Genomic DNA, 27,050 nt, shown 5'->3' on the forward strand with positions numbered 1-27,050 from the left:
GAGGCTGAGTATGTCTCAGGCTTATAAACAAGCCTCGGAACTCAGCCAGTCAACTGCATCAAGGAAGGAACCCATTTTAACTCAAGATAAGGCAGATTTGGTGACCGTCTCGGCTATTTTAAAACAGATCTGACTGCCTTGGGAAAGAGTCCTTCATCGCTGAAAATGCCCAAGAGCAGAGTGTGGGCAACCCTCTGATTACGGATGTGAATCAAGAAAACGATCGGCAGAGGGGCGCCTGGGTGGCGTGATCCCACGGTGCCAGGGAGCCTGGATCGGGTTCCCTGCTCTGCTGGGAGCCTGCTTCTTCCTCTCCCACTCCCCCTGCTTGTGTTCCCTCTCTCGCTGGCTGTCTCTCTCTCTCTCTGTCAAATAAATTAATAAAATCTTAAAAAAAAAAAAAAAAAAGAAAGAAAACGTTTGGCAGAGATGATGCCAGTCTCTCTTCCAAATCTGACATCCTACATTTAGAACACCCTGCGTCTTTTTCTGATGAAGAAACTTCCCAAATAGCTTTTTCTTTTAATGTGGAGTTAGCAGCCTTTTATGAATTATGATTTTAGGATTCCGAATCAATTTTACTTATTTATTTACTTGTGCTTTATTTATTTATTTTAGTTTCACGTTTTTATTTAAATTCCAGTTACTTAACGTGCAGTGTAATATTAGTTTCAGGTGTAGAATTTAGTGATTCATCACTTAAGTACAACACCCGTAATGCCCATCCCCCCACCCTCCCACCCACTTCCCCTCCAGCAACCTGTTTGTTCTCTATAGTTAAGAGTCTCTTTCTTGGTTTGCCTCGCTCTCTCTTCTCTCTCTTTTTTTTCTCCCTATGTTCATCAGTCTTGTTTCTTAAATTCCGCATATGAGTGAAATCATATGGTATTTGTCTTTCTCTGACTGGCTTATTTTGCATAGCATAATACCCTCTAGCTCCATCCAGGTCATTGCAAATGGCAAGATTTCATTCCAAATCCATTTAAAAATGAAAAGTCCTTGTAGACGTTCTTTAATCTCTCCCTTCCACTTCAGACGCTCCCCCCCCCCCCCGCCCCCACTCTACTCTGACCATCTGATTCCTAAGTGGCGTAGGAGGGACTGCACTATATTGTCTTTCTAGCTTTCCCTGCCCGCTAAAGGACGCCATGGCGTTCCCTGTAGCTCCCTCTTTAGTCCCTTTGGCTTTCTGGCAAAGCAGTGGAAAAAGCCCCTTAAAAGGACTGTGTCCAAATCGCCATGGAAGCCAATTTGTGATTATTCCCTCCTCCTCACCTGCTTCCCAGTCAGCTCAGCCAAATCCTTTTGAAACAAAAGCACAAATTAGTGCTAACTTAGGGCAATTATAGGATTTACAAGTTAAACATATTCCCATTGGTTTCCCTAGCAACCATCTCTGAATCACACGATGAGCTAAAACTATTGTTCTATTTAATGGAGTCCAATATGAAGAGAAGCCCAACTATATAACTCACAGTAAGTGACCACCCAGGTGTGGGCCAAAAGAGCACTGGGCATGGGGCAGGAGACCTATGTTCAGCTTCTAGGATCTTACCCCGAGACACTGGGGGTGATGCCCCCAGCAGAGAAAAAGGGTTGGAGCACTGCCAGGGTGAGAGAGGCTCAGATGTTTCTGAGGGAGTGAAAGCAACAGGCAGAGAGCGGTTTGAGGCCAGGGGTCTGCGGGACAAAGCCGAGACACCGTGAGGTCTGATGGAGAGCCCGCTGCCCAGGGCTCGGGCCGTGCTGAGAGCAGCGGGGCAATGGAACAATGTCCAGCAATGCACTTCACTACGCGGCCAGCACCTTGCTGGGGTCTGGGAGGCTGGGCCAGGGGCCACGGGGTCTCAGCTTCCCACCTACACAGTAAGGGGCTTGAGCTGTACCATTTCTCTGGCTCCTTCAGCTCTTTTAAGTAGTGGACTTCTCTAGTTCTGGGCCAATTTAAAAATGTCATATTTACAGTCAAACAAAGACGAATATAGCAGCTTTATTGGTGGTCATGTTGGAGCCCTCAAACCGCACCTGCCACCAAATGACCTTCAAATGGCACTGCCTTGACTGAGTCCGGACCCCCACGGGGGCAGATTTGGGGCTACGGCCCAGATGCATGGGGGTGGGCAGCCTCGAACCCGTGAATTCTGGTGAAAGAGACCTGGCTCTCTGGACCCTAAGCTGGGATCCAACTGTTTTTCCCACGGGAAAGCAGCCACAGTGACAAAGGGCTCCAACCCGTGTGCAGCCAGCCTGAAAAGAGAGCCTGCCACTCAGGACTTCCCCCGTGAACGGGGAAGAGAGGTCATTCCCTCCCGTTGGAGGAAGTGAAGGGCAGGTAGAGGCATGGGGACAAGCTTCTTTCTAATGCCCTCAAGAGGGCAGAAATTCCTGTTTTGTAGACTGGCAAGAATGCAGGAGGAGTGAACGTGGTTTCCTAACACAGGGAGGGAGCTGTGCAGTGGGTTACTGAAGGCACACAGCTGGCTCTTGGTGGATCCTCCAGCCTCTCCTTGCTCCCCAGAGAGCAGATGTCGGGCCACGCACACCTCTGCGAGCCGAGAGACTGCAGCTCCCAGAAGCCATGAAGAAGGCATTTACTGGCCCTCCCTCCCCCCACAGGTCCAAGTCCCTTTGAAAATCAGAGTCTGCAATAAGACATTTCATGTTTTTCCAATGACAAAGTGGAGCGGAACTATTGAGTTACTGAATTTTTAAGGGTATAAAAACACTTTAGTAAGTTTTCTAATATTTCCTGCTATGACTCAATATAGTTTTATAATTTTCCTGGTAAAAGAGAGCACGTGTTTGTAAGCATGAACTTTGCAAAGCCCTTTGCTGCCAATCATTCTGAGCTGTCACTATGGGAGAATTCATCCTGCTTCACTGCCTTTCTGGATTTTTTGTACAATATTTCAAATTCTTCATTTAGTACATAATAATGGCAAGCCCTGCCATGTATTATGTCTAATGAATGAATATTTGTCTGGGGGTCAGAGAGGGAAGACAACACGCTCAAGAACACGCTGCAGCGAGAGGGCGATTTGGATCCAATCCCACGGCCATGCTCTTCTTGGCACTGCTGCTCATGGGCCTGGAGCCACTTAGCATTCGGCGTTTTTCTTTCCAGACATCCCCGTGCCCCCCACTAGGTAACTGGGTTTGTGGAGGAGGAAGACACGGAAATAAAACCTTTCTGGGGTGGAATAACATATGGCTTCAACTTTTCAGAGAGCGAAGGAAAGATCTCTCTTGTGGTAGGTTGCTGACACCCAAAATAATCAGAGCAATGGTGATAACATTTGTTGGCCCCTGACTCTGTGCCCTGCATGGTGCTAGGTACTTTACATTATCTCGCTTACTCTTTACAGCAATCCCATGTTACAGAGGAGCCAAATGAGGTAGGGAGACTCTGAAGTAACTGTGTGCAGTTTCAACTAGAAAGTGGAGCAACTTCACCAGTCCAGATAGTTTACTTTTAAATTCTTGCCAAAACCTTTGCCCTCTCCTTACCCATCCCCGCTCCTACCCAAAGTTAGAGATTTATTTAAAGGAAATCCATGTTGAATTTGCCTATTCCTTAAGAGTTTGAGTTTATGGATCACTCACACTTGATTTATTTCGTTCTTTGCTCTCTGTACTTAGTAAGAGATGGGAGTTTGAGGAGGAAGAGGATAGTTGGGAGAGGGCTAGATTTGGGAGCTGTAGGTGCTCTGGGTAAGAGAGATCACAGGCCACTGCTCTGCACCCCAGGCCAGCTCTAGCCGTGCTGTATTCAAAGAAGCAGCAGACAGGAGCCAGAGACTTGTATCCTCCACTAACTTAGCTACGTGAGCTTGGCCACGAGACTTCTGGTCTCCAGCTCTAGTTTTCCTGCACTGTAGCAGGTTGGAATGGATGAATGATGTTGAGTTTCCCCTTAGCACCCAAGCTAGGTAACCCAATCCTACATCATTCAGTGAGAGAAACTGCTAGGAAAGGCTGTGTTTTCTCTGAGCAACGATGTTTGCGTTTTTGTTTGTCAAATGCTTGGATAGCACACACACTGGCTCCTATGTACTGCGTTAAGCACCTTATTACATCAACATCCCTAATCCTCTAATAGCCCTATGTGGTGGGTATCATAGGTGTTCTTACTATCATCCTGTTTATAGGCAAGGGGATTGAAGCACATGGTTGTTTACTCAAGGTCCCAAAGCTAGTAAGAGTGAAGCCAAGTTGAATCTACACAGTCCAGCTCCAGAACCCATGTTCTTACCCTGTTTTTATTTCAGAGACAATGGAATCTGTAGCTGATCAAATGTCCCTCCCGATAACCAGGTTACTTCTCACCTTTAGCAAAAGTGCAAGCCCTGCGAATGTGTGTTTGAGGTACCAGGTTCACCTCCAGCTTCACCTGCCTGCCTGTGTCTCTCTGACTCTTCACCTTGCCGGATATTCCCCCCTCTGGAGATGTCTGTTTATAATTTACCAAAACATCCTTTTTGGAAGATGATGAGAACATTTAAGATGATTCAGCGATGCGATGCGGAATCCTCGTATGTGGCTTGTGGGACCCTCTGGAGCCCGCACTGTGCTCGCACAGGATTTGGAAGAGTGGGAGTGAAGGGGGCCGCTCTGTCTTGACGGGAACTAGGTACAGGTTCTCAACGGAGACGGCAGTGCTCCCTGGGGGGCGGGGGGTGTTGGAAAATGTGTTGGGTGTGGGGAGACTGGTTGCCACAATATTTAGGGGGTGCTATTGGGATTTACTGGACAAGGGACAAATCTGCTGATGTCCTACCATGAGGGAAGCAGCCCCACGCAAATTTTAAATGCTTCATATAGGTAAAACAAATCTCTACACTGACCAGCCTAGCACCTAACTCCATTTTACATATTTTTAAAAGGATGTTTTTCATGGTTCTAATATATACTGAATTTTCCAGGAATGCAACTCCCACATAAACCAAGGGATGATTGTACTTTGTTGCAGAACTTGACCAAGAATCGATCATCACTTTGAAATATTCCATCATCAGTGACACAGCTTCTGGTATTTGAGTCAACAACACATTCCACCGGTGTCAGCCTGCTTTCATAGCTGTCCCGTTCATAACGATTCTATGTGTGTATGCACACAAGCATGCTCATTTAGCTTTTATCTCATAAAATGTGCAATATAAAGAAGAAGTGTCAGCAATCAATGTTATTTGAGTATTGTCTTACGTCTCTTACATCCAAATTTTCTTGTTGTAAGTAGGAGCAAGCATCTGCCAATTCATTATGTCTCTCATGTAGTCATGCCTGAACACGTAAGTCCAGGTTGAAATACATACACTTTTTTTAATGGAAATATACTTGACATACAACATCAGTTTCAGGAGTACAACACAGTGATTCAACAATTCTGTACATTGCTCTATGCTTACCATGAGGAATATAGTCACCACTGTCACCATACAATGTTATTACAGTATCATTGACTGTAATCCCTATGCCGAACTCTTCATCCCTGTGATTTATTCATTTTACAAGTGTAAATTTGTACCTCTTAATCCCCTTCACCTCTTACGTCCACCCCCCCAATCCCCTCTCTTCTGGCAACCACCAGTCTGTTCTCTGCATTTATGATTCTGTCTCTGTGGGTTTTTTTCTTTCTAAATTTTTATTTAAATTCTAGTTAGTTAACATACAGTGTAATATTGGTTTCAGGAGTAGAATTCAGCAGAATTCAATACATACAACACCCAGTGCTCATCATAGCAAGTGCCCTCCTTAATACCTATCACCCATCTAGCCCGCCTCTCATCTACCTCCCTCCGTCAACCCTCATTAAGAGTCTCTCATGGTTTGTTTCCCCCTCTCTTTTTTCCTCCTTCCCATATGTTCATCTGTTTTGCTTTTTAAATTCCACATATGGGTGAGATCCTATGGTATTTGTCTTTCTCTGACTGACGTCTTTCACTTAGCATAATACACTCTAGCTCCATCCACATTGCTGCAAATGGCAAGATTTCATTTTTTTGATGGCTGAGTAATATTTCATTTTTATATATACCACATCTTGTTTGGGGTGCTGGAAATGTCCTATTGACTATGGTGATGGACTATATTGAGACACATGCTTATGATTTGCACACTCTTTTTTTTATGTAAGATACATTTCAATAATTTAATTCAATCATCAGCACTGCCTTAATCAGATCAACCTCTGGAAACTGTTTGTTTACACTACCAGTTATAATAATGTCATAGTTGATGTGACAATTTATGAGCAACATTGATGAAATAAAAGGGGGAAATTATCCAAGATTAATAATTACTAATAAAAGAATTAAGTTGAACTCATGGAAAAAAAGCTACCCACAGAATATAACCTGAAACTTTTGAAGAGGGTAATTCAACAAAGACCAAACACCTTAGAAGAAGGCTTCTTGGGGCTCCTAGTGGCTTCAGTTGGTTAAGCAACCAGTTCTTGATTTGGGCTCAGGTCATGATCTCAGGGTCGTGGGGATTGAGCCCCTCATTGGGGCTCTGTGATGGGCACGGAGCCTGTTTAGGTTCTCTCTCTCTCCCTCTCCCACTGTACCCACCCACCCCCGCTCATTCTGTGAGGTTCCTCCTGGTTCATACCCAACCTATATATTCTCTGGTCCAGGTGACACTTTTGTTTTGTCTTAATCTTGGACTACATGAGGGCAGAACACTTTGAACACTGACTGGCCAAGAGCAGAATGGAAACATCTCCAAGAACACAAAGCTGCGATTTGCCGTGATTCATCCCGAGTGAATGCAGCCCTCTGAGAGCTTTGTTGTAAGAAGAACACACTTGCCAGAACCCTTCTGTGTGGCCACAAGCTCCCTCATCTACATGTGGGATACGGAGATTTGGGTTTTAATATTTAATCTGAGAGTGCATCTTAGTAACTGGGCTCTTTTCCTCTGAGAGGTTTTGTCTTTGCTGTTGCTGTTTTTGTGCTGTATAAGAGAAAGGCAAGGAGGCAGGGAGAGATCTCATATCCCTCGCCCGGATTTCAAGACCCTTATACTCTTTCCTTAAGCTAACTTCTCTAACCTATCTCCCACTGATCCCTGGGTGGTGCCTATTAACCAGACAGAAATCACCACCGCAAATACTGTGTGCTTTTTGTGTCTGAGCACCTGTCTGCAACTCGCCCACTTATTCCTGCCTGGATGAACCAATTCTGCCTGCAGGGCTGAATTCAGTGCAGCTTCCTCTGAAAGGTTTTGCTGACTAGTTGAGGCCCCTGTGCGTGTTCTTCCCTGTGCATTCCGACGGCTACATATCGACCCTATTTTCCATACTCTCAATCAGAATGCACGGTCTGCAGAGGATCTGTCAACCAGTTTTGGGTATGAGTAGCTATTTATGAGCTGTTTGAAGGTGGAAATACTGGAATTTCCCACATCAGTTGTTTTTTTCTACTTTGGAAGTGCATATTATATAAAGGGGTGCAGTGCACTATGTTAAACACTCATATACATTATTTCTTTGAATCCTCATGAAAATCCTAGTAGGTCAATGTTATTATATACTTGCCCAAGGCTATTCTAGAAACAATAAATTGCAGAGCCCGAATTCAAACCCAGCTCTGTCTGATTCTTCAGGATGTGCTCCCGCACAGAGCTGCTCACAGATGTGGGGAAGTTCAAGGGTGTCAGGGTTTAGGCTGGCTGTGGCATCCAGCCTGGAGAGAAGCTGGGTGAGAGGAGGCTGCGCCTGACCATGGAGCTGGGTCCATGTCAGATGAGTGCATCCTGAGCGAGAGCTCTGTGCCACAGGCAACAGGAAGACAGTACGTGTGAACGACAAGGCTTCCGTGAGCCATGTGGAAATACAAGGCCCAGTCGATGCTCATCAGTTTCAGAGCTGGTAGAGCACAGAGGCTGTGAGCACAGAGTCTGGAGCCAGATGCACGCATTTCGGTCTTGGTCCCGTCACTTATGAGATGTGTGACTTTAGACAAGGTACTTGCCCTCTTTGAGGTTACTCTCTGCGCCTGTTGTTTTCGTCTGCAACATGGAGATGACGGTACTTACCTCACAGTGCTGGTGTCAAAGCTGTACTCTTCGTCTTCAAACAGGACCCCAGTCTCGTTATGAGAAAAAACATCAGACACGCCCTGACTGAGAGACATTTTACAAAGTATCTGACCAGTACTCTTCAAAACTGTGAATGTCATCGAAAACAGGGAAAGTCTGAGAAGCTGTCACAACCAAGAGGAAAGTAAGGAGACATGATGACTGAATATAACGCAGGTAAGTAACCTGCATGGGATCCTGAGACAAAGGACATTAGAAAAGAAAATGAGGAAATCTGAATAAAGAATGGACTTTAGTTAAAAGTAACATACCAATATTGGTTCATTTATTGTAACAAATGTGCCATTTTAATGTAAGATAGCTATAAGAGGAGAAACTGTCTATGAGATATATAGGAACTCTTCATGCTATCTGTGCTGCTTAATTTTATGTGTCAACTTGGCTAGGCCATGGTACCTAGTTGTTTGGTCAAACACAAGTCTAGATGATTCTATGAAGATATTTTTTAGAAGTGATTACTGTGAAACCAGTAGACTTTGAGGAAAGCAGATTACTCTCCATAATGTGGATGAGCCTTAGCCAATCAGATGAAGGCCTTAAGAGAAAAACTGAGGTCCTCTCAGCAGAAATCTGAATAAAGTATGGACTTGAGTTCATAATTATGTATCAATGTTGGTTCATTAATTGTGGCAAATGCACCATAAGGTGTTAATAATAGGGGAAACTGGCTGTGGAGTATACGGGGTATATCTCTTTACTGTCTCTGCAATAATTCTATAAATCTAGAACTATAAATTTTTTTTTAATTTTCAAAAATCAGGGGCACCTGGGTGGCTCAGTCGTTAAGCATCTGCCTTTGGCTCAGGGCGTGGTCCCAGGGTCCTGGGATCGAGCCCCGCATCAGGCTCCCTCCTCTGCTGGGAGGCTGTTTCTTCCTCTCCCACTGCCCCTGCTTATGTTCCCTCTCTCACTGGCTGTCTCTCTCTTTCTGTCAAATAAATAAATAAAATCTTTTTTAAAAAGTTTAAAAAATCAGACTTGCAGAATTCAATTTTACTGGCAGAAACAGGATTTTGCTTTCAAACAGTGAAATGAGGAGCATATGCCATTATGTTCCACAATAGCATCCAGGGTCTTGCTGTAGTGACACAAAGGAATGAAAATGGATTTCTCTTTATGGACTTGCACAAATATTACTTTTGTTTGGCCAATGAGTGTTTTACAGTAGAAACACTGTGCATATGGAAACAATCAAAAGGGAATACACTGGAAACAGAATTCTGTTACTTAAAAGGAACATAAAATGTGCTTCTTGTTTTTAATCGGGTAAATTATTTTCATTCTTTAATAATTATTCCTCTCTTTCTAGGTAGCTCTTTTTTGCCACTTTAATAGACCACCATGGTGAAAATAAAGAACTGGGAGTGGGGGTAAAGGATGTGTTGGGAAGAAAAGTCTTTGCTCTGTCTGGCTGGTCATGTTCAGAATATCACGCAAGTTGAAGATGAAACCATTCATTCAGAAATATTTATTGTTTGCCTACTATATACCAGGAAGTGTGAGGCTTCTAAAATGAATCCTTTGCAGATGCTACCCTTAAGCATCTTATCGTTGTTCAGGTTGTAACATGCACACACATGCTTTATATGTGAATATATAAATTATATATTATAATTTGTAGTAAGGATATATAAATTATATCCTTATATATCATGTGTGTCTAATAATTGTGAATATGTAAATCATATATATTCTGCATAGATCACTCTTTCCTTGCCTCCCACAGGCAACTTTTCTAATGTGTTTAGTATGTATCTTGTATGTGTGTGTTCCTACAAAAATGTATAATATTGTTTTGTAGGCATATATCTTTAATTTATATAAATGGTGAGGTGCCATATATCTCATCCCATTTTCTTTTTTCAGCAAGCACTATGTTTTTAACATCCATTCTTATTGTTATGTGAATATATGACACACTTATAATTGCTGCATAATATTCCAAGGTTAGCATCTTAAGAAGAAAGAAAACAAAGGAAAAAAAGGAAGAAATAAAGGAATGAAGGTAGGAATGAAGGTAGGAAGGTAGGAAGGAAGGAAGGAGCAGAAAGAAAGAAAGAAAGAAAGAAAGAAAGAGGGAAAGACCCTCTTTTGCCAGTCCCACTGTGGTGTCTGACATTCTCCTCCCCACCACCCCCTCTTCAGGGAGGCTTCAGTTGATTGGTGCCTTCCCTTGGGTCTGGAGTATAAGCATTCACTTACACAGACCTGATTATCTAGGAAATTTTCCAAGGAAGGATTCCAGCTTATTTCATTAAGAGGACTGCAGGCAGCTTATTCAAAGCTATAATTAGAGCTACTCTATAAACCCTCTCTGCCTCCTGAGAATATATCATTTCCGATTCCTATGGTACTTTTTCTTCCTTGACCTCAGAAGACTATATTAACTCCATCTCTAAAATCTCCATAGGATTTCTGAACATTAATTATGTTTCAGAATGTGCACCAGTGGGAGAATGAAGGTGAAGGGTCTGAGAGACAGGGACAAGCCTTGTTCTGGCTGTGTCTGATGGTCTGGGCCACCTTGAACAGGTCTTAACCTCCTTCCGTGGTTAGAAGAGGTGCTGAAGTTATTCTTGCTGTATTTGAGTCTTAGTTCTGCAACCTTCTAGCTGTGTAACCTTGGGCAAATTACTCGCCTAGGAAATGAGGTAATTAAACCACAGATGATTTCTAGGATAAATTCCAATTCAACTACTGTTTCATCCATGGATACTTTCCTGGCTCTGTGCCCTTTTGACATCATTCTCTCTGAAGTGTCTTTTCCCTAATATGTCCTCCTCCCCCTTCAGTGTTCTCTCCAGACAGCATGTTCTCTATAAAGCTTTTCCATAGAATTCAGATTTAAATAAAGAATGAAAGAGTGTTAAAGATGGAATAAATGAAGGTAAGATAAAATCTTTTACTTTTCTTATTAATTGATCCAATAGATAATTGTTCAAAGTAATAATAGTAAATAGTAACAATTTATTAGGTGATTATAGCATATGGGTGAGTGAAATGAATGACGTTAATGGTATAAGGGATGGGAGTTATGAATTAGGGATACTGTGTTATAAGGTAACTGCATTGCATGTGAAATGGTGCAATGTTATTTGAAAGTAGACTTAAATTTGTTATAAATATATATTGTAAACTGATATGCTTAGAGAGAAGAGAAAATGGAATTACATAATATGCTCAGCTAAAACCAGAAAAGGCAGAAAAAGAGGAAAAATAAACACAAAAAATACAATGAATAGAAAACAGTTATAAACATGGTTGATATTAAACCAAAAAAATCAATAATCACATTAAATATGAATGATCTAAATACATTAACTAAAAGACAAAGACTCTCCGAGTAGGTAAGAAAAAGACACAACTATATATATTCTTTTACAAGAAACCCATTTTAAATATAAAGAAACACAGTAAGAGTAAGGGGATGGAAAAAGATATAATAGAACTAATGAAGAGAAAGCTGGGATAGCTATATTAATTTCAGATAAATTAGACTTGAGAAGAGCAAAATAATTAGAGATAAAGAGGGAAATTACATAATGATAAGCAGTGAATTCTCCAAGAAAATATAGCAATCTTCAACATGTATGTATATAATAACAGAACATCAAAACATGTGAGGCAAAAACTAAATGAACTGCAAGTAGAAATAGACAAATCCGTTGTAATAGTTGGAGAATTAAATACCCCTTCAGTAATGGATAGATCCAGCAGGCAGAAAATGAGTAGAATACAGTTGGACTAAACAGCACCATTAATCAACTAGATCTAATTGACATTAATGAAATATTTCTTCCAACAACAGCAGCATGCACATTTTTTCCCCCCAAACTCATGTAGAACATTTACCAACATAATCACATTTGGGGCCATAAAACAGACTTGATCAAACGTAAAAGACTAGAACTCATACAAAGTATGTTCTCAGACCACAGTGGAATTAAACTAGAAATCAATAACAGAATAATAGATTAAAAAAAAAACCCTCCCAAATATTTGGAGATTTAACAACACACTTTTTATTGGACGTAGAGAAAGCAGTGCTCACAGAGGAAATTTATAGACTGAAATGCCCATATTAGAGAAGAAGAAAAATCTAAAAGCGATGATTTAGGCTTTCACTTTAAAAAGCTAGAGAAAGAAGAACAATTTACAACTAAATCAAGCAGAATAAAGGAAATTAAAAAAATTAGAGCAGGGGGCGCCTGGGTGGCACAGCGGTTGGGCGCCTGCCTTCGGCTTGGGGCGTGATCCCGGCGTTCTGGGATCGAGCCCCACATCAGGCTCCTCCGCTGGGAGCCTGCTTCTTCCTCTCCCGCTCCCCCTGCTTGTGTTCCCTCTCTCGCGGGCTGTCTCTATCTCTGTTGAATAAATAAATAAAATCTTTAAAAAAAAAAAATTAGAGCAGAAATCAGCAAAATTAACAGGAAAACATACGAATATCAATGAAACAAAAAATTGGCCTTTGAAAAGGTAAATAAAATTAATAAACCACTCATCTAGCTAACCAAGAAAAAAAGAGAGAAGACACAAATTATTGATATCAGAAATGAAATAAGGATCATGATTACTGACACAGTGAACATTGAAAGGTTCATAAAGGAATACAGTGATCAAGTAAGGTTCTCAAGGAGCAGTTTTAAGATTTGTCTGTATCAGAATTATTTGAGGGGGCCTGTTAAAATGCAACCCCCCCCCCCGCCAGGTCTCATCTATAGATTCTGATTCTGTAGATGTGGGTTGGGTATGTTTAACAAGAGCTCCAGGTGATTCTAACACACTTGATTCTAGGACCACAGGTTGAGAAGCACTCCAGGGCTCAGATGAAGGCATTAACCCTGGGTGGAGAAAAGAGATATCATGGGGATATGTGTGAACCAGGGCTGGGGGAGTTTTATCTGGTGGCCTCCTTTATTTATGAGGTAGGAGATGATATCTCTGTGCAAAAGGGGCTATTTGTAGCCGCAGAGTGGTCGGAGAAAGCAGTCAGGCTGGGAACAGAAGTGGTAGGAATGGGAGAAAATGCTTGCATGGGATAAAAGAAGGGATTCTGAAGCAACCTTGATGCTGGAAATCAAAGCTGTAAAGATACTACGTCCTTGTGAAGGATGGAAAACACAACTGCCATTAGTTTTCTACAGAGCTTAAAAGGGGGAGAAGCCTAGAAAGTAAGTGAAAGAAAACAGGCTTCAGACATTGTAATCATGAGGGTCCTGAACATCACCACACCAGCTGTCTCTGCTAATGAGGCAGCAAGATGGAAAACGCAGAAGCCCTGAAGCGAGCCAGATTTCCCAGCCCCTACCACAGTTCATCTCTCCATGTCTGGTCTCCTCATTTGCAAGATGGAGATAAAATAGTCTCCACTTCGTATACTCAGAATAAGTTCTAAATGAGTTCACACATGTAAAATTAAGAGTAATGCCTATCTCATGGCAAACACTCAATGTTAGCTCATTCACATTCTAGAAGCAACACCCTGCTTGACTTTTACACAAGTGAGCCAATTAATCTTACTTCAAACATAGCTATTTTTGTCCCCATTTTACAGGTGAAGAACGATGCAAAAGGCAAACAAATTGTTTGTCTAAGTCCCTACAACTACTATGTGAGCAAACAGGAACTGGAGACCGCATCTCCAGACTCTAGCTACATTGTCTAAATATCTAATCTGTGCCAGGCATTGACAAAAGTACTTGCTAACATGTCAGCACTTGCCATGTACTTCCCCTATTGTCAACTGAGGATACTGAGGTTAGAGTTAAAGGCTAAACTGTTAAGAGGTCATGAAAGCAGAACTCGGGAGCAGTCAGGCTGGCACCTCCCCCCTCTTGATGGAGTCTACCTTAACCCTGGCCATCCTGCTTGCCTCTGAGCCCTACCTGCTGGTGCTTACTAGCAGGTGTGAGGGATTCAGAGCTAAATGAATTCCCGCCCTGTCAGTAAAAAGCTCTTTACTTTGTGGAAAATAGAAAACAAGTACCAACTAAGCTTTAATACAAGGTGAAAAGGTACTTGGGAACTCAGAGGGAGGGATTCCTTCCCTCTGGAAGTACCATTTGAAGGTGAATCTTGAAGCAGAGGAGAAGGGGGCGTGTGGATGAGGGGAGTGGGAGACATAGGGAACTTCCAAGAATATTGAATTATTAAGCCAGTGTGTGCAAAAGGCTCACGGAAGGTAAGATTTGAAGGGAATTTGGGGTCTGTTTACAGGGAGCTGGGAATATGGAACGAAAGAGTTTGGGCTTTAATTGGGAGCCGTGAGAGTTGCATTGTTTATGTTTTTTTGCAAGTGCTTCTTAAAATTAATGTGTTTTTTTTTTTTACTTTGAGCTAATTGAAGATTCATATGCAATTATAAGAAATAATAGAGATCCTGAGTAACTTTACTCAGTTTCCCTCAATAGTAATATCTTGTAAAACTGTAGACGGTATTGCAACCAGGATATTAACATCAAAAAAATCCACTGCTCTTATTCAGATTTCCTATTTTACTTGTACTCATCTACATATATATTTAATTATATAGAATTTTATCATATGTGTAAGTTTGTATATGTGCAACCACAATCAAGATATATCTCAAAGATTTTTTTTCCTAATGATTTTATAATTTTACATGTTATATGTAAGTTCCATTATTTTGTAAGGTGGGAGATTTAGGTTCAAGGTTTTTTGTTTGCTTATGTGTGTTTGTCTATGGACGTCTGATTGATCTAGCACCATTTGTTGAAAAGATTATCCTTCTGCATTGAGTTGCTTTTGTGCCTTTGTCAAAAATCAGCTGAGCACATCTGTGTGCCCCTACTCCCGGGCTCTCTGTTCTGTTCCATTGGCCTATATGACCATCTCTGCCGATATTACACTGACTTAATTACTGCAGCTATATCATTACCCTTAATATCAAAGAGTGATTCTTCTCACTCTATCCCTCTTTTTCAAGAGTGTTTTAACTATTCTAGGTACTATGCCTTTCTATTTAAATTTGAAAATAAGCTTGTCTATGTCTACAAAAACCTTACTGGGATTTTGGCAAGAATTGCATTAAACCTGTAAATCAGTTTGGAGGGAATTGACATCTTTACTAAGTTAAACCTTCTAATACATGAACATATTATGTCTCTATTTAATTTGATTTCTTTTAGAAGCATTTTGTAATTTTCAGCATTTACATCCTTCAGGTGTTTTGTTAAGTGTATACACAGTATTTCATTTTATTTATATCAATTGTAAATAATATTGTGTTTTTGATTTTGGTTTCCATATAACCTGTGTTACCATACAAAAACATCCTTTAACTTTTTTTTTCTTTTAAGATTGTATTTATTTGAAAGAGAGAGAGCACACGAGTGGGGGGGTGGTCAGAAGGAGAGGGAGAAGCAGACTCCCCATGAGCAGAGAGCCCGATGTGGGGCTCTGTCCCAAGACCCCGGGATCATGACCTGAGCCTAAGGCAGATGCTTAACCGACTGAACCACCCAGGCGAACCCATCCTTTTACTTTCAACCTGCCTCTATCATTAAATGTGAAGTCAGTTTCTTCTCACTTCAATCACCATGTAATTGGCTTGTGTTTCTTTTGTAAGCCTGTTTTAATCCACTCTGCCAATCTGCTTTTTTAATTGGTGTATTCACACCATTACACATCTAAGGTAACTCTTGATAAATTTAAGCTTCAGTATGCCATTTTATCATTTGTTTTCTGGTTTTCCTGTTTCTCTTTTCTCACCTTCCTGTGGGTTTCATTTTTTAGAATTCTATCTTAATTTACTTTTAGAGTATTTGAGTATATCTCTTTGTATAAAAATTGTTCAAGGTAATACAATATACATACGTGACTTATCACAATCTGCTGGTGTCAACCTTTTACCACTTCAGGTGAAATATGGAAACCTTGCTTCTGTTTAGGTCCCTTTGCCTTCCCCAATTTTTAATATTATTACCTTGAGTATCACATATTTCAATCATCAAATATGATTGTAAAATCTCATGACAAGGATATTCTATTTACCCCAGGTTTTACCTATTCTAAGATGCTACTCTCTAAAATTTCAAATTATTCTCCATTATCATACCTTACTTTAGCCCTTTTTTATTCTTTTTTTTTAAGATTTTATTTATTTGAGAGAGAGACAGATAGCCAGCAAGAGAGGGAACACAGCAGGGGGAGTGGGAGAGGAAGAAGCGGAGGAGCCTGATGTGGGGCTCGATTCCATAACGCCGGGATCACTCCCTGAGCTGAAGGCAGATGCTTAAGGACTGAGCCACCCAGGCGCCCCTATTCTTTGTTTTTTAAGATTTTATTTATTTATTTGAGAGAGAGAGAGAGAGAGAGAGTGAGAGAGAAAGCACAAGCAGGGGGAACAGCAGAGGGAGAGGGAGAGGCAGGCTCTGCACTGAGCAGGGAGCCTGGGGCAGGGCTCAATCCCAGGGCCCTGGGATCATGACCTGAGTCAAATGCAGATGCTTAACCAACTGAGCCACCCAGGTACCCTTTCATTAGTCCTTTTTTAAAGGGCAAGTTTGTTAGCAACAAATTACCTTAGCCTTTCCTCATCTGAACATGTCTTTATTTCCTCTTTGTTCTTGAAGGAGCATTTTGTTGGATATAGACTTTGCAGTTGACTGTTCTTTTCTTTCAGCTTCTAAAAAGTCCCCTGCCATTTCCTCTGTCAGCTCTGATTTCCAATGAGATATTTGCTGTCAAATGAATTAGGTCCTTCTGTTGGATAATATGTTGTTTCTTTCTATCTGCTTTCAAGAGTTTTTCTTTGTGCTTAGTTTTTGGAATTTAATTATGTGTCTTGGTGTGGATTTCCCTGGAGTTCTCCTGGTGGGATTTGCTCATCTTCTTGGAACTGTAGGTTTGTGTCTTTTGCCAAATTTGGGAAGTTTTCAGCCATAATTTTCTCTAATACTCCTTCAGACCCATTCTCTCTCTCCTCTCCTTCTAGGACTCTGATTCTACAAATGCTGGCATTTTGGTTACTGTCCCACAGGTCCTTGTGACTCTGTTCATTTTACCCAGTCTGTTTTCTCTCTGTTGTTTACACTGAATAAATTTTATTACTTTCTATTCAAGTTGACTGATTCTGTCCTCTGGCATCTCCATTCTACTGAGCTCATTCAGGAAATTGTTACAATTTCTATTATATTTTTCAATTCCATAATTTCCATTTAGAACATTTTTATACATTTTATTTGCTGAAATTTTTTATTCTTATTTACTTCAAGAAAATTTATAAGTGATTACTGAAGTATTCTTATGATGGCTTTAAAATCCTTGTTAGGTAATTCTAAAATCTGACTCATCTCAGTCTTGGTTTCAATTAATTCTCTCTCTCTCTCTCTCTCTCTCTCTATCTCTCTCTATCTCCAAACTTTGGATCTTAGTTAGTTAGCATCTGCTCCTTCTAGTCCGGTCTATTCCTTTGAGTCTTTGGCCCAGTGCAGTGTTGGCTCCCTGGGTTAGGTCTCTTATCAAGGTAAAATATTTTATACTGGCTTTTGAGGTATAAAACTTGATTTGGATGCAGGAGCTATGGTTTTATATTTTCATCATTCCCTGTGAACTCTATTTATAATCTCTTAATTTGACCTTTCTAGCATTTAAAGATTTTGGCTTTGGGATACATAGCCCTCCATCATCCCTCCATCTCAGTTTTTCGTTCTTTCTCTCTCTCTTTCTTTTCCTCCCTTCCTCCCTTCCTCCCTTTCTCCCTTCCTCCCTTCCTCCAGGCCTCCAAAGTCACCTCCACTCATCTTCTACATTGGTGCTTTCAGGAGCCTGTTTTCTAGTCTTTTTCATTCCTAAAGACTTTTCAGTTCTAATTCAATAGGCAGAGTGAATCTTGTGGTTTAAGGAAAATGAGTAACAATTTCATTACTTCAAAGTAGACGTAGTGGGTAAACCAGTTTGGGCTGCTGTGGGGGAGAATGGGAGGCCTAGTTGTTAAGGAAGTGGCTATCCATCTCTCAATGTCCCGGGGACAGTTGCTGTAGGTAATAGGTCTCTCCTGGCCCCAGAACAGAGCATCCTGGACCCAGTGGACTCCCTGGACACTCTGCCTTTACCTCCATTATTACTGAACTGGGTCTTTGGGGGGTCTCTAGGCAAGAGCAATTGACAAGAGGCCAGCCAGGTTGGAGGCCAGGGTTTCCTGGGTCTTGTGCCAGGGAGACAGCACAAAGATAAGAATCCTCAGGCTGACTCCCTGGGGAGAGGTCAGGGAGAATTTTTTAAAGAAACTTAGGTGGGAAAAGGGTGACTCAAAGCCCATAGAGGCAGGAATTTATTAGCACCTGTATTCTTAAAGGTTATTCCTCTTCATGCCTCATGTGTGTTTAATCTCCATCCCTGGGCATGATTTTTAGTATTATAATAAGGAAAAAAGTAAATGAAAGGACAGCCATGGGGTCCACCTTGGCGCAGACTGGTTTGGCCTTCCCCAGTCTTGGTAGACGACCACCCCCCCCCCCTTGGTTAAGCATCCTGCCTCCGCATTCCTAGGAAACAACTCTCCACTCAAGGGCATAGGGTTTCAGCTATAAAGGAATGCTGGGTTTCTCCCTCAGGATTGAGGGGACCTGACTCCAGTCCCTACTCTGTCTCAGGTTGGTGGGCTGTCCATTGTTTCAGCTTCTCGTTCTGTGTTTAGATTGGAGTCGTGTGGTGTGAAAGAAAACGGATGTGTGGCTACTAGGGCAGTAAACATAAGGCATCACAGGAAGAGGCACTGAGCGAGCCTCCCCTCCTCCCTGCTCACACTGCCTTTTGTGGGCACCTGGGGTGGGCACTGAGCCTGGCTCTGCTTCTGAGGAGGGAGGGAGGTGGGTTTGGAGAGTGAGCCCAGACCCTCCCCTCCCAAGTGTCCCCAGGGAACAGCTAGACAAGGAGACACAGGGACAACCTTCCAAGTTCAAACTCCCATCTCACTCTTCCATTCTATCTCCCTAAGATCTTTTGCTCCTGGGTAAGTGCCAATAACTTGCACGCCCCGTCTCCCCACCAGTTCCCTGCACTGGGCAATAACTGCTCTGGCTTTAAGAAATGGCTGATTCAGTGGCTGCGGCCTCTGCGCACCCTGCTCACCATCCCCGCGCTCACGCCCCAGGCAAGAGCAAAGACCACCGTGTTGTGGGCTTGGCGCCGCTGGCGTGGGCAAGAGTGCATTGGTGCAGAGGTGGGTGCGTGGCAACTCTCGCGATGAGTATCTGCCAACCATCGAAGATACCTTCCGCCAGGTGCTGAGCTTCAACCACAGCGTCGTGGCGCTGCACGTCGCCGATACCACAGGAAGCCACCGCTACCCGGGTCTGCAGCGCCTCGCCATTGCCGGGGGCCCTGCTTTCCTCCTGGTTTGCTTGGTCACGGAGAAGCAAACCCTGGAGGAGCTGAAGTCTTTCTATGAGCTGATCCGCAAAGTCAAAGGCAAGACCTTGCGCAAGTACCTTATCATGCTGGTGGGCGACAAATGCCAAGAAAGCCTCTGGAGTCGACGTAAGTGACCACGCTGCGTGCGCGTTGCAGTGGAATTGCACCTTCTTGGAGACCTCCGCTAAGATGGCGATCAACGTGCAGGAGCTATTTGACATGCTGCCGAACCACGACAGGAAGCCTGCCACCTGCCTTCACCATCCCCAGAAGAAACCCCAGATGTCCAAGACCGTGGAGAAGGGGCTTAGCAAGTGCATCATCATGTGAGCCCGGGGTCTTAGGATCTTGACCTTCTCTCTTACCGTGTGCAGAAAACACAGAGCGGCCCCAGTGTAACGTGTTACCTGTGCGTGGACGACTCCTGTGCTGCGAGTTAGGTGACAACTAGATGACAGTAAATGTCCCTTGTAAGTTGATAGCTTTCCTTTTTCCCCACCCAGGAGAATTCAAATTGTTAAAACTCTGACATTGGAGGAGGAGGACAGGAAAAAAGGGAGTGCTGTGCATTTAAAGACTACTTGTATAGAACTTTAGAGATTAATATTTGAAAAAGAGAATGAAATGTTGAAATGAATTGAAAGAGGCCACTGCTCTTCTTGTAACTCTAATTATGCTGTTATTTTAAAACATTTCAAGTCCTATAAAATTGCCATTGTGTATCTAGTTGTTAAAAAATGTGTTTCTGCAACAAAAACTGGCAGATGACTTTTAGATGTGTTAAATAAGATAAATAAATGGATATTCTATAGCTGAGCATTGAGGGTGGGGGCAGAGAAAATAGGGAAAATGGAACTTGCTTACTAAATATGTGCCAGTTGTTGTCGAAGTCATTTAAAAATGTTTGGGTATTCCGTGTAGCAGTTTTTGTGACTCAAAAAAGCTTTCCCTGCATGCAATCAGCTTTATAATTTCTTTGTCACTGGACAACAACAAAAATACCCATTGCGTTTAAATTTCAACCACATTTGGGGAAGGTTTCTTTTTCTTTTCTTTTTCTTTTTTTTTTTTTTTTTTTTTAGGTTTCTAATAATTTCACACAGGGATGTTCATTCCCTCCTGAAATTAGCCAGTGGGGGCAGGGGTGCAGTGAAGGGTCCCTGCGATGCAGAGCTGGTCTATATCCATGACCATTCCTGGACTGACATCCGGAAGATTTCCTCACGTCTCCAAAGAGGATGCTCCCTCTGTTGCTGTCTTGGAGACAGGTGGTGAAAAGCAAGCTTCAGCCTTTGGCTGCTCAAAGTCTTCCCTCAAGAAGTGCTAGATATAGGGATTGGGGAGGGGGCTGGAAAGTAAGGGGAGAAATGGTGGAATGTGAAATTTGAGAAATTCCTCTTTAAGGGAGTTTTTAAAAAGATTAATTTTATATTTGAACATAACTTTTTGAGTAACGGAATACATGCATATGCATATCTTTTTGAGTGTTTTTTTCCCTCCCCAATTGGGGAAGGAGGTTCTTAATCTGGTGCTTTTTTGCCATGAAATACTTATTATTGAACGAATATCATTGAATAATTTTTGTGGATTTTTAAATTTTTTTTAAGACTTTATTTTAACGAGACGGCACAAGTGTGAGGGGCAGAGAGTGGGAGAGAGAGAATCTCAAGCAGACGCCATGCTGAGCATTGAGCCTGATGCTGGGCTGGATCCCAGGGTCCTGGCATCATGACCTGAGCTGAAACCAAGAGTCAGACGCTTAACCGATGGCACCCCTGAGGTGCCCCAATTTTTATGTGTTTAAAAGTAGTTTCTTATAGCTTGATTTTTAGGGGAAAAGCACACTGTTGAAATAATCATAAACACAAGGCAGATTTGGGGGAAGATCTATTTGCACATGCATAAGAGGATAATAAGCTACAGTTTGCATAACATAGTTGCTAGGGTAGGCACCTGGAGTTTTCCAGTGGGAATTAGACTGGGACTGGGGGCTGGAGACAAAGATTGTGAGTTTTCAGCATAGGGCCGGTGGTAAGGCTGTGCAGGGAGAAAAGAAGGGAAGATTAAAGGGTTTAGCAGATCCCCCAAACCTTTCCCCACTGGCAGAGTGATGTCCGTGGGACTGAGCAGGGAGTTAATGCTCTCAGTCCCCACCCAGGGTTCTGCCAGCAGGTGCTTGGCAGGGATCTGAGCCTCCGTCTCCACCTGTCAGCAGCAAGGCTGAATGGGTGGTGTGGAGCAGAGCAAGTCAACGGTCTAGTCCTCCCCCAGTGCACCCCCACCTTCATGAGTCTCCGCTGTCTTGACCATAATCAATGGACAATCAGGACACGATGATCTCTTAGGTCTCTCCCAAAAAATCGTGAGAAACTTTACATATTACTGCCTGGATGGGAGCAGGGAGGATATAAACCATTCTAACCATTCCTTGAGTTAATAGTGTTATTCAAAGGAGCTAGAATCCATAGCTTCTCTTTTTGCACTATCCAACATCATAGCCTCTGGCCTTATGTGATGTCTGCACTTGAAATGTGGCTAGTCCAAAGTGAGACGTACTGCAAATATAAAGTGTACTCTGGGCTTAACTACAGAAAGAGTGAATGTAGACTAGCTCATATATTTTTTTATATTTATTACATGTTGCAATGATAATATTTTGGATAGGATAGGTAAAATGAAATACATTATTTAAATTAATTTGGTATTTCTACTTTTTTAGTACTCTCCACACCCAAAATGTGGCTTGAACTCACAACCCTGAGACCACAGGTCACGTGTTTTGCTGACTGAGCCAGCCAGGCACCTCTCTTTCTACTTCCTTAAATGTGGCTACCAGAGGGATGTCTGGGTGGCAGGGCTGGTTAAGCGTTTGATCTTGGTTTTGACTCAGGTTGAGACCTCAGGGTCCTGGGATCAGTCTCCACACTCAGCGTGGAGTCTGCTTAAGATTCCCTCTCCCTCTGCCCATCCCCCCTACTCGCACACTCTCACTTTCTCTTTCTAAAATAAATCTTTAAAAACAGTGTGGCTACAAGAATATTTAAACTTATATTTGTAGCTCATCTTTATGTCCTTCAATATTCTGACTAGGCAGTGCTGATGTATGTTCACAGTGGCTATTGGAACTAATCTTTTTTTAATTTAAATTCAATTGGCCAACATAGTACATCATTAGTCAGAACTAATTTCTAATTTGAATTTGATTACATACATTAGTAGGATCAACAATCAAGTGTTGAAAAATGTTAGCATGTGTATAGAATAATGTGTTGTCAGATGTCTAAGTAACTTCATGAAATTCAGGATTAACAGAAATGTAACAAAATCCACTGAGACGTATGTTTGCATATAAATTAATTTGAATAGTACATCTATCAGCCGCATTTATAAACCTGGGCCCATGTGCCCAGAGCCTGGAGAAATAAATGTGTCAGACTGTGAATTCAGCGAGTTGGTGAGGATTAAAATAAATGAAAACTGAAAATACGCCCACTGCACTGGGATGATGTTTCCCCAGGCGACCGGTATTGACAACCCTGCCGTCCATTTGACACCGAGAAGTGGAAAGTGGAGGAAAGAAACCTGGTGTGGAGATCATACAGTTTGTAAACTGAGATCCAATGAATTTAACTATTTAACACTAGTATTATGGGTATACGGTGGTGTATTCATAGAGGTCATCCATTTTGTCCTCCAGGTGAATAAATGGGGCCTGGAAAGGATCTCCCAGACTCTGAATAGCGTTAGAATTCTCTTCCTGCCTCTAAATATCCTTCCCGGGATGCTCTGTGAGCACATCACAGCCCCGTGCCCTTTTCCCAGCCAGGCTGGTTGATTGGCTGCCCCACCAAACAGCCTAGGTAGTTGTTCCTTTGCTCTTTCTTCACACAGGTGCTTTTTCTTCCATTTTCTGCCTGCCAAAATTTCATTCGTTCTTCAAAATCCTGCCCAAATACCAAAGGCCGCTCCCATTGAAGTCTTCCCGATTTTTTAGTCATCATTCACAGATGTTATTGAGAGTTGGCAATATGCTGGCTCTGTGCAGAGCCCTGGGGTACAGAGCGCCTGCCTTCAGGAAGCTCGCAATCCAACACGGGAGACGGGGAAGAAGATAAAATATGCACAGCGGTCTGTGACCGGTGCTGTAAAATGGGTGCATTCTCTGCCCTGCCATCAGCTTGACCTTTGAAAAATGCAGTTTGATTGCATTGCTGCTTTTTTCAAGGGCCATCGTTAGGTAGTCTGACAAATGTGCACAAAACTATGTGGACAAAGACGTACGTTACAGCGTTGCACAGTCTGCCTGGGTGTGAATCTCATTTCTGCCACTTATTGTTTGTGGAGCAAGTACGGATGTTCTCAAGGTATTGTTTTCCTCAAATGTAAATTGGGGGTGATAATAATACCTAGGATGATGGTACGAAATGAGTTAATACACATAAAGTACTTAGAATAGTGCCTGGCACATTATAAGCAATCGATAAGTATTATCTTTTGCTAGTATTAACAAAAGATTGGAAATTACCTCAATGACTTTCAGTATGGGTTCAGCTATATTAAAATAATGAGGCTTATATGGGCCAACGCGTATCTCCAAGATTTATTTTAAATGTGCCCCCATCCGAGGGTTAGTGTATGTATGTATCTGTGCGGTTATATATTACATAATAGAAAATTCTTCTAGAAGGATATTGACGTAATTGATAGTTGGCACTGGCTTTGAGGACCAGAATGGCCACTTTCCATTTTGTAACCTTTAATACAATGTGAATTAGATTACCATGTATTTATATTACTTTTCTAATTATTGGGAAAAAAAAACCCAGATAATTTCCTCATGAGTCCCAGCAGGAAAGACCAGAGTGGGGCCTAGAATTCAAATTTTCTGACACCAACCCCAGTGCCCTTTCAATGTTATTCAACATTAAAGTAACCCCAGCGAGGAACCCCCTGGTCTAATTGAGAGAAAATAACTATAAATGTATTGCACTTCTACCATATGTCATTTAACAGGCAAGGAACAGAGGAAGCTCAGAATGGTTAAATAAGTAACCTAAAGTCACATGCTGAGGTCACTGGAGCTGGGATTCTCTCTCAGATCCACCCAATATGTCATCCTAAGATGAACCCAGAATCAACAAACATGGGTTTAACCCCATGTCTTTCCTTCTTTGCTTTTTAGCTACTCCCGACCTTGCGAGTTGGGTGAATGAAATCAAGGAGCACCCGCGAAAGCCCAGCGCACACAGCCCTGCACACGGTAAGTCCTCAGCAGCTTCATGGAAGGGAACTGATGCTACTTTCTCTCCCTACCTCTCCTAGACCTTTCCCCCATGGTTAGTGCAAATGTCACTCTACCCAACGCCCACTGCCGCTGGACTCTTGGAGATTATCTTTGCCTGGTATTTGTAGGAGAAGCACATCTGAAAAAATCCATTTCTGAACGCTCTATCCTCAGGTATGGGAGGTAACTAGCCTGCCACGTGAACACGTGTCCTGTTTACTCTTTTTGCTCTGAAAGCATCTGAAACCTCTTTGTAAAGGTAGTCATTAGTACAGAGTGAGAGAGAAGAAGGGATTTGGAGAGAAATTATGGCTAATTGTGGTCCTCTATCTGGGTGTTTTCTTCTCTCTGCAACCTGGAGCTGAATATTGTGAAACGTATTTGTTCCCGGTGTAATTGAAATGGGAATTAGGTAGTGCGATGGGCTGGGCCATTTGAGGACAAGGCAGCTTGTCACATGTTTGGAACTAATGCTTGAAAATGCCCACCCAAGTGAGAATGCCTCATGTCCTGCTGGCAGGGGCGCTCTTTACGGTGCTCACCTCAGTATCAGCTCTGCCGTTCTTAGCTAGCTGGCAGGCTCTGAAAACGCCAGTGGACTGTAGGTTTTTCTCATCTGTAAAATGAGAGGATCTCAGACTCCAGGTGCACAGCCAGCAGACAGGGAGTCTAAGTGGTGGCACAGAGGAAAATTATGCCCAATCTAGAGGAAACTGCCTCTATTCAGTTCTATTGGGAAAGGTGAAGCCAGGGTTACAAAATTTTGCTGATTTTTATTGGGACTCTAACAATTCTTAAATATTGGCAACTAATTAGAAATTGTTCATAAAAAATTTTATTTGGGTCTAATTATGTCAGGCCTGCCAGCCACCAATTAGAGACCTCAGGCTAGAGAATATGGGAATTTCCTTACTATTCAGAAATATTGGGATGTCTTCATTATCATCTGGGGGAATAAAAAAGTACAGAGGTAATTCTCTTGTAGTGTTCACAGTGGCCGTGGTGACCTGGTCAATATTGTGGGGAGTGGAGCCAGAAGTTCTTGATTGAGCCCACTTCTATTTCATAGAAATGTTGAGATTTATCCTTTCTAAGCCCCAGTTTCTTCACCTGGAAAAAGACCATACAAGTAACCTCCTTCCACTGTGCTATGTGAAGTGTGTTTGAAGCTGTAAATGTAACACAGAGAAGGAATAATTAGGATTATTGTTTGAAGATGGAAGATGACAACAATCCAGGGTAAAAAAAGAATTGCTAAAGTGTATGAAAGGAGGAATCCAGACTGGACCTTCAGCGAAGTGTGGTGGCAGAGCCTCATGGTCAAGAGCATGGACTCTGGGGTCAGACCTCCTGAATTTGATCTCAGGCTCTCCTGCTTACTAATCATGAGAATTTGGCCAAGTGTCTTTGTTTCCTCATTTGCAAAATGAGGATAATAATAGCTCTTCGCTCAGTGTTGATATGCATATGCCTAAAGTGAGCCCCAATGATTCCTGTCTCATCATGTTTCAATTTTGTATAATCCCCTCTTCTTGAGTGGGGTCAGAGAAAGGGGTCTGTGGCTTGCTCCTAACCAACAGAATTTGACAAAGGTAATGGGATGTCACTCTTGTAATTAGGTTACACCATAAGACTGTAACTTGACATTCTGGGGCTGGAGCTTTTTGTGAGCTCAGTGAAGTAGGGAGCCATGTTGGAGAAGCCCGCAAGCCTGGGAACTGGGAGTAACCTCCAGAAGCTGTTGGTGGCCTGTAGGAACTGAGGACAGTCTCCAGACAACAGCCAGCAAAAACCTGGGGCCCACAGTGATGCAGATACAAGGAGATAAATTCTGCCAACAACTGGAATGACCATAGAAACAGTTTCTTCCCCACATGACCCTCCAAATGAGAACGCAACCAGCTGACACCTATTACAGCCTGGTTAAGACTCTGAGCAGAGGACCCAGTTATGCCATGCCTGGACTCCTGACCCACAGATACTGTGAAATAAAAAATATGTATTATTTTAAGCTGCTATGTTTGTGATAATTTGCTACACAGCAGTAGAAAATGAATAGAATCTCTTATTTTGATGTTATGCATACTACATGAGTTAGTATTTGTAAATGCTTTCATTTCAATGATATAAAAAGTATCAAAATATTCCCCCTGACCAGTTCATTATCAAATACTTGAGTGCTAGACTTTCTGCTTCTGTTTATGACTGTCCTGGAGACATGTGTTATTCCTTTGATTCTCGGAAGCTCATGAACGAACACTTTATATAGAAGATCCTTCTCTTGCCCTCA

General features: G+C 42.3%; 1 long non-coding RNA gene across 1 annotated transcript; it reads left to right on the forward strand.

Annotated features, from left to right (window-relative positions):
* Positions 1 to 7,943: 7,943 nt before the first annotated feature.
* On the forward strand, positions 7,944 to 26,768 carry LOC130543445 (uncharacterized). Its single transcript, XR_008958807.1, has 2 exons — positions 7,944 to 8,256; positions 24,659 to 26,768. It is a non-coding gene; the product is annotated as an uncharacterized LOC130543445 (long non-coding RNA).
* The last annotated feature ends 282 nt before the right edge of the window (positions 26,769 to 27,050 follow it).

This window comes from Ursus arctos, unplaced genomic scaffold (assembly GCF_023065955.2).
Source record: "Ursus arctos isolate Adak ecotype North America unplaced genomic scaffold, UrsArc2.0 scaffold_12, whole genome shotgun sequence".
Lineage (NCBI taxonomy): Eukaryota > Metazoa > Chordata > Mammalia > Carnivora > Ursidae > Ursus > Ursus arctos.